Here is a 9,569-nt window from a genome sequence, read left to right on the forward strand (position 1 = left end):
TTCTCTATTTTAGTTGGTTTTGTGCATTTTTTATGCGTTTACTTTGCTTTACTCTCATTAAAGTTATTTATTCAAAATCATGACATGTACCCTTGTTGCACCTAATGCCAAATTAGTGCACAGACCATTATGTTTTGTTTCATTGACAAAAGCCTGGAAAATAATTGTTGAATCATAAGCATATGAAGACAGATTGCTTTCTTTTATTGGCTAGACTACTGTTGTTCTAAGGTTTATTAGGCAGTCTTGTCGTTATACCAAGCACCCGCCTAAAGCATTTTAATCTGAATCGTCAAATCAGGAAGTTATATTACCAACATACAGTCCTGTTATTGTTCCGTTTTAATGCATTTTTTTATTATTCATTAATATTAATAACTCCGACACTGGTTACTATATTTGACAGTCCCCTGTAGCTGTTGCTCAGTGAACAGCAGAGGGCACTGTAGCACTGGAGGGCATCTCTAATGATGCTTCTGCATTGAAGTTTCCTCCATATGCGCTAACGTGAGGGCACATCAAAGGTTCAGAGGCACTAGGTTTCTGATGCAATACAATTATTATTTCTGCAAGACGACATTTATTGTATATTATCCCAGGCATTTTGGTTTTAAGGTTTTGAACTGTCAGGATGGTAGCATGAATGAAACCAATGTGTTGACTCGTGAGACACCGATGTGTGGCAGATGCTATTAGATGCTAATTGTTTTCACTTTGTGTCAGTAAGAGGGAAGTGATTTGAACAGGAACCAAGGTGTCTTGCTTTAAAAACCCTTTGCATTTAAACCATATTTTTCATCTCCTTACCTGCTAGTTTCTAAAATAACAGCGATCTGGTCTTCAGTGGAATATAACAAAGAGGTCCTAAGAGAATTGGATTGTCTTGCACGAGGAGCACAAGATCTGTTCTTTACATTTAACATACACTTCCATCCAGCTACCAGCTGCAATTTTTGATGCTTCTGAAGGCTGAATCCAAATAATTCATAGGAGTTTGGAATTGAAGAAAGCAGATCACCAACAGTATGGTGTGGAACACATAATGGACCATGTTGTGTTATGCAGAAGTTGACCGAGTGAAATTATATTATTTCATGTTGTTTTCATTCTGTCTGAAGTCTGAATTAGAACTGAAGTAAACCACAAAATTCAGATTCAGCCATAGACTCTCCTCTGTCATTTTCAGCCCATAAACGAATTGCATGGCATGGGCTAAAACCCCATCAACACACTCTTTAAAATCATGTTACGTTCTTTGTGAGTCAAAGTGGCGATAACAAAAGAGACTATTTAGGAGCAGGAATGTACCGTATAGCACTAAAGCATCACTACATTGTACGAGTGCCACTAACAGCTGCAGAAATCTGCTATTTGAGGAGATTTAGAGCCAACAGCAGATGCCTACACTAGAGAGCCTGCTGACATACTCTCATACTCAGTGTGCAAGAGCTCTGTGTGCAGGTACTAGCCTGGACATACTGGGGCCACGACTAGCAAACACGTATTCTGGACAGAAAATGACAGTAAATCACAGATCAAAGGAAGTGCGTCGGTCAAATAAAGAGCAATGCCCTTGGGTGGTGTGCGTAGGTTAGCTTAACATATAGAATAAATCATATACAGTAGAGTGTGAGTAGTATGAGCCCAGAACCATGAAAGAGTCTCCACAAATAAATGCAGCAGACTTTAACTCAATTTCATGCTTTTAGGAGCCTTTCAAAAACAAATTGGGTACTAGTAAAATATCTGTCATAATAAACATCAGAATACACGGCTACTTTTTAAATGGCTGTCGATGGAGAAAGACGCTTTTGCCAGCATAATGATAGTTACTGCATCTACCAGCCAAAGCGAAAATAAATAAATAAATGATTGTTAATGACTTTTATGTGTCCTTATTGTCAAGGACAAGCTTGTTGACAATGATTAGCTTTATTAATCCAGTTGTCAAGAAAAGTAGTGCAAGGTCTACAAAGGTGCTCAATATATCTTACCAGCACAAGACTGTAATGGTCCTCAATTCAATTTGTTTTAGCCGTGATAAATTGCACGCAGTTTTCCAACTCAAACATCCATAATTTGACAAACATTGTCTTTATATGACAGCTAACTAAACAAGGTAACATTGAGTAACACATTTGTCACAACATTGCCAATTACTTTTCTCCACCAGTGAAAATAGTTGAACAAAGCCACACACACAACTTGCATTTGTAAATGAATGAGTTCAAACGAATCGGCTGAGCGAATGATTCAAATGACTCACTTCTAAATACATTATGTTTTCCTGCAGAAAAATCCCTACCACTAATGCACAGACAAGTGAAGTGACAAATAGACATCCATGCTGTGATGGTTATATCAACACTCCTGAAACGTCATTCAGCCAATCAAATTGATTGATTCATTCATATAAACAGTAGTTTGAAGTAGTTGAATTACACATATGTGAACAATTAATACAGATACTGTTTTTTTATACTACAATAGGGTCGAAATTCAAAAAAGAAGTGAGCATGTTGAATGTTCAATAATCAGTTTTGGCAAGCATATTATAATTTATGATCAGCATAAAAAAGGATGCATTTTGACTTTTCTTCTCAGTCATCGTCACTGCCTATTCTCATGCTGACTTAAACTGACAAACTGTACAATAATAATGGTAATGAGATGCAAGAAAAAGATCTCAGAAAAGATGACAGGATGTTTGTCCTGTGCTGTGTTGGCTAATAGTGCTTCGTATTAGATGACAGCTGATGACTATAACTTGGCATAATTCAGCTGCAGAATATGTCCATAATGTTTTTATATCAATGCATAAAGAAATAACACATGCATCTTTCCAGTATAAAATTACCAGTGCAATCAAGTTTTTGAATCATCAGATTCATTAAATAATTAAAATAGTGAATAATTCTCATCTAATGCATTGGTGCATTTGTCTTTTTCCTTTGACAGACATCACATTTTTGTTATATGAATATTAGAATGCATAATATACTAAGATCCAGATACACAGAGACATTTTAGGCTGCTTTGGTAATTCAGTGTGTGGGCAAATTTATTTAATCTTATTACTTGAGAAACCTGCATACCAGAAACTGAATTTTAATTGTGCTAACCTGTGATGAATGTCTTGATTTACCAAATTTATATGCATCTGGCCTAAACCTTGTTTACTTTGTCAACTCTCCCTTCATTTTATATCATAAATGATCTCATTATGTATTCTTAATGATCAAAACATAAGAAAACTTGGTGATTTAGAAGTTGTTTTCCCTCTGCCAGCATCAGTTAGAGTAAATTGAGCACTGGGAGGAAAATTGTCATATCAAGGACTCTGGGAAAATGTATGGCCTCGGTTTCCCAGTGTGTTGATGATTTTGTAATGCTTTAGGTCATGGTTAACACAAACATACTCTACGAGAGATGAATGTCGGGATGGCAGCAGGACTTGTGTATTCTGTGCTGTTTTCACACTGCTTGCTGAAGTTCACTTGGTAAATCTCCAAAACTTGCATTTTATCGTCTTATCTGGCTAATTCTGAAGGCAAACAAAGGATCTTGTGTTTGTGCCATTGTTAAAAAGTCCACAATGATGAATAAACCAAAACTTTGCACATATGAGAGAATCAAAAAATAAGATAGGGAATCTTATGAAACCTGTCATTTTCAGTTTTGCCCAAAAAAAGCTTAATGGTCAAATGTTTTGAGTAATTACTACTTTTGATGTTTTTGAAAGACATCCTTATGTTCACCAAGGCTGCACTTATTAGATCAAAACAGCAATACTGTGAAATATAATCACAATTTAATATATGCTTGAAGGAATAAATTACATTTATTTATGTGATGGCAAGGCAAAAAGCATGCTAATATCCTGATTTTCTTCTCAAGAAACATTTCATATTATTATCAATGTTGAAAACTGCTTAATGTTTTCAGCATTGATAATAATTAAGCAGCAAATCAGCATATCAGACTGATGTCTAATGGATCATGTGACACGGAAGACTGCAGTAATGATGCTGAAAATTCAGCGTTGACATCACAGGAATAAATGTAAAAAATTGGAAAATGTATTATATATGTTATTTTAAATTGCAATAATATTTCTCATTATTACTGTTGTTCCCTCTGTGATTTTGGGCTGAAATGTGACCTGAACCTGTTTTTGACAGGTTTTGTGCGATTCATCCAGATATATTCCTTTCAATACAGGTCAAGTTTCTTTTTAGAAGAAATAATTTAGATCCATTCTGTTTTATTCCTCAGCTCAGATAAAAGAGAACTCAGAATGTTTATCCATTTACCTGAAATAACAGAGTTATCAAAAGACTAGCACCAATGACCTCACAGTTCAAATGGTCCTTTTATTAATGTACCCTCGTGCGCCCAAAACAATGCCGATGGACAGTTAAAGAGACAGAGTCTCGCCTTTGCTGCTGCACCCTTAGAAAAAAAGGTTCTTTGGTGTTCTATATAGAACCCTAGTGTTCTATACTCAACTCCAAAGAACCCTTTATGCCAAAAAGGTTCTATATAAGGAGAAAGGGTTCTTTGAGCTAAACTATGCTTTATGTATATTTACACATTAGGCTATTTAAAATTATTATACTACATTATATTTGTGCTTTTATTTCAATTTTACACCTTTATTCCAAAGAAAATAAACTTAAAATTTACATCTGCACTGAATCAACCTATTATTATACCAACAAACTGATCTGGTAGAAATACATGTGTTCTAGAAGTGTATAGCAATCTGGACAGTTTGTACACGCTAGTCTTCTATTTAATCAGCACACTAACATGATTGCCAGTTCTAGTTATCACGTCATGCAAGATGCCCTGCAGCTCTTTTATTGACAAGCAACATGCTCGTATGAGTTTCAGTGTTTCATTTAGATTCTAAAAGGCTTTTCTTAGAACTCATCCCTCCAAACAGATGCATAAAATGAGATTTGACATAAACGGCAAACAACTTGAACGTGTGTCTATGCGCTGATCAATTTTGTCCCGCTGTTTAAACTTCAACGGTTCACGGTGCTCGGGAGAACGACGGTTACAATGGTAAGTGAGAAAATTAATTAATTTTAGCTTATTTTAATTACTTTTACCTAAACCCTTGTCATTTTTAGTTAGCCTAACGTTACACGTTTATTTCAAGAAGTTAAAAGAAGAAAGGTGGTTTATCGCGTTGTCCAGGCCTGCAATTCTCCGGGAGGTTTGTCATTTTTAACATGAATCATTAAAGTATCTTGATAAAAACTGTTGTGAATTGATTAATAATGCTGGCGAGAGTTCATGATATAGTCTAATGTAATTTTTATTTTATTTTATTTGTTTTTTGCCCTGTAGATTGCATTGGACCTTTACCTAATGTTATAGGAAAAGATGAAACAAAGTTTCGGTCAAATCACCTTCAGACTGCCTATAAACATGAATTCAAAACAAGACGAACAAACAGAGAAGCAGCTGATGGAGATGTTTCCATTTTTTCTGTGGATAACTGTGAGTATTTGTTGTTTGCAGTTATAGTATAGTAAAATATAATTATTTGTTTTGCTTAAGTAATTATAATATTCTAAACACGCTGTATTTGGATGTTGTAGATTTTAAAGTTTTACCACCAGCTTATCAGAGGCTAGAAAAGTCAGAGGAAACATGACCAACCTGCTGCAAAACAATAACACGAAAGGTACATTATTTCTTTTTCTCAACAGTACCAACTGAAACTCATCAATCAGCTAATCTGAAGTTACTGATAACTTTTATTTTTCTTCTATTTTCCACCATTTATCATGCAGGTTCTTATGAATGATTGATAAATAAATATTTTGCACTGTCACTGCAGGTCTGGACTCTTGAGTGCAGCATTACTTGTTTGTTCATCAACATACAGATGAAAACACCACCCTCCTAAATAGTTCAAGTAAGTTTTAAGATTTGATTTAATTGTGAGAGATTCCTTTCTTTTTCCTGTTGTACTGTACTCTCCATAGTTCTAATAAATGTTTCTCTGACTTGTATTCCCATCTTAGGATGTCAAGCCTAATCATCGCAAGGAGAGTTAGCATCAAAATGGATGCGTCACTGACCAATAACACAGAGATGCCAGAAGTATCTGTTTGCTGTCTACTTTTTGTTTAGTATGGAGCATCCAAAAGCCATCACTCAGTTCATTTCAATCAGCACTATTTAGCCCTTCCCAGTGCTCAAATTGTCGTGTTTTTATTGTTTAAATGTTTATCTGAATGTAAAATTAATATTTAATGCTTATAAATTTAAAAACAAAATTAGTCTTTTAATAAGAATTTAACTTTAAGTTTATTTATTTGTGCAAGTTAACATTCCATTCAGTTGTTGTTGGTTTTTTGTGGTTTCTTAGCAATCAACATATATTTGTGATTGACATGTTGGATGGGTGAGTAAGGTGGAGGGAGTTGAAAAAACAATATTTCTAAAACGGACAGTGCTATTTAGACATGTAAAAATGATTTTTAAAAGTATGAATAAATAAAGAAACATGGATTTATGTTAATCTCTGTAACTGTTGCACTATGAATTGCTGTGTTATATTTTGCTTGTCACAGTAAATGCTAATAAAAATGTCTTAAATGATCACACAAAACCTTGATGTGTTATGCTTATGGATATTTAGCTTTTCTAGTGATAAATTAGTTATATGAGCTGTTTAAGCCTTAACATTTTATTAAAACAAAACAAAAATTAAATCCAAAGAATGATCCCATGATGGGAACCCCTAAAGGGTTCTATATAGAACCTTTTTCCTGGTTGCAAAGAACCCTAAAGGGTTCTTTTGATTGAACCCTTAAAAGGGTTCTATATAGAACCGTGTAGGGGTTCCAAATATGTAGCGCCTGATAGAACCTTTTCTTCTAAGAGTGTGTGTTCCGTCATTAGCGTTAAACGCTGCTATTAGAGCGCGGAATAGAATCCGTCTGAATGAAACAGGGCCAATGTTTGACCAACATCACTGACGCCCAAGAAGGCATATTGGAATAGGACTAAAAGCAAGGCATGTAAAAAGCAAGTTCTAGCAGGGAACTTCAGATATGCCATATCACAGTCTGCACTGATCAGTTGCTGCTTGAACACACACACACACACACACACACACGTTGCATCCTGATTATACATTTGAGATTGTACCTCTGGCTTTGGCATCTGCATGCTGATGGCTTGATTATCTATGACGAGCCGAGCTCTGATTCACATTTTTACCCTCGGTGGAATAACTCAGTTGCAAATGCAGGTGTGTGATTTGCCATGACACCGGGAGTGAAAATCTATCAAGAAAAATGGATTTAAGTTGACAACCCTCTGAAAACTATTCATCTGCATTGTTTATGTAGTTTGTGGTAATACGACAGAGTAGACCTGAATATTTATAACTCTGCCCTGCTGTCCATTTTAGCCATTTAGCCAGATGTCCACTGATATCTCTGTATGCCAGGGCTGAGCACTGCCTGCCAAAAGGTTAAGGGATAATGGATAAATTATGACCATTTCTAGTTTAAAATATGGCTGGCAATTTCCATGAATATGATGTACCTTGGTGTCCAATTATTATTTATTTTTTTCAAAGTATTAGGAACAAATTTTTTTTTTTTTTTTTTTGTTGTGAGAACTAATACATGTAAAAAATGAACTAGCTGACCTATTCTAACTAAGTTGTTTAATTGTGATTTTTGCCTTTCTGGAGAATTCTGTTGTATCTACAATTAAAAGTCCAATCAGTGCATTTAAAAAAAAATTTCACATTAAATACATTGTGTTTTCATTGAGAGTCATCTTATGAGATGTAGACTAGTTTTCTAAAAAAAAGGATTTAATATCGTACCATGTGCCTTTCCACAATGCTTGAAATGACATGGTGTCGCTAAATGCCAGAATCCTCGTGCTCATTGGCTGCCACCTCTGTAGATACGATGGAGTAATAATATTTAGTGACGCGAAGAGTGACAACTACACAAAGTAACACACTTTATTCATAATTAATAGCCTAGTGCAGGGGTCACCACACTCGGTCCTGGAGGACCAGTGTCCTGTAGAGTTTAGCTCCAACTTGCTTCAACACACCTGCCTTGAAGTTTGGTGACCCCTGGCCACCGGAGACAATGGGAAAATCAGTACATTTATGGTCGAAGAAGCAGAAAAGTCCTGAAGCCAGGAGACCGAAAGATTGATGAATACAAAAACATTGGTACGGCGTACAAAGACGATGCAGAAAATCGTGCTGCTGATTTTTGTTGAACAGGTAAGATAATGAATTACTTAATTATGCAGACCGCTCCCAAGAACTCATAAGTAGTACACCTAAATGAAATTTGCATAAAACGTCAATTCTTGTCGATAGATAGCCTTAGAGTAGACTGCTAACTGTAAGTTTATCAGTAAATACAACTCATTGTTCCTCAAAACTGTCAAGCCCCTACTGAGTGATAGCTTCATTTAAGCTAAATTTGCAACCCTGTTGCAACCAATGTTCTGGCAAACAACAACAATAAAACATTTATTTAAATAAACTACAAAAAAAAAAAAAAAAATAGGTGCTTCTTCTTATTTAAGTTTCGATGAAAAGAAAAATAGGGTCTATTTTGTACTCAGTCCTTAAACGAAAATATGATTACTTATGATGTCCATTGTTGCTGTTATAATTGGCTCTTGTTCACACAAATGAACACACTCACCTTCTCAGAGGTCACAGTGCAAAGAGTGCAGTGATATTCTATGAACACTATAAACCACATGTGGTAGACGTTTCAATAAACAATCACCATACTGAAGTGGACACTCAATTTATGATTCCCCAATGAGATATAAAAATAACTTGTCTGTTTGTCCCGACCCGCTGTGGCTAAAAGATCAAAAAGATGACTCGCACAACTCGGCTGACATCTATCTAAGCAGACCTCTTGGGGCTAAAACGTTCTATTTTCCTGTCTCGTGATTGTCCGCAGGAAGAGGTGATGTGCAGTGAGAAATAGAGAGAAATAAGATGGCCAAAGCGGTAACCACTGTGCACTCAGCTATAGAGGAGCAATAGATGTTGCAGTAACATCTGCTGGAGGAAGTGTTCGCTGTGTGGAGCTCAGTCTTTGGTGTCACATCAAGGACAGTCACGATCTTCTTCGCAGAGAGCTGCTCCGTCAAGATGGGTTGAGATAAACCAAATGCTCTTGGGGGTAAGACACCAGTGCACTTACAAATGGGTTACAATGTACAAGACCTAAATCCTGATTCCCTTGTGATCATTGAATATCCTAAAGCACTTATTGTTAATTGGCGGAATGTCAGACCCGTCTATTACATGTCAATTGCTTTAAGTATTTTTAAAATCATTGTTTGACTGGTAACAGATTTTCACATCACTGTTGTCACTAGAGAGTTCTGAATTTCTTTGTTATGTTTCTTCATAGTTGCTCATGAGACTAGATCAGACAAATGCCCTTCACTGGACTGAAATAGCTCTCAGACAGATTCAGAAAATGAACAGATTTTGCTTATTTGAATGCCCTAGGCAGTTTAGGTCTGCTTTTATA

Source organism: Barbus barbus, assembly GCF_936440315.1.
Source record: "Barbus barbus genome assembly, chromosome: 34".
Classification (NCBI taxonomy): Eukaryota; Metazoa; Chordata; class Actinopteri; order Cypriniformes; family Cyprinidae; genus Barbus; species Barbus barbus.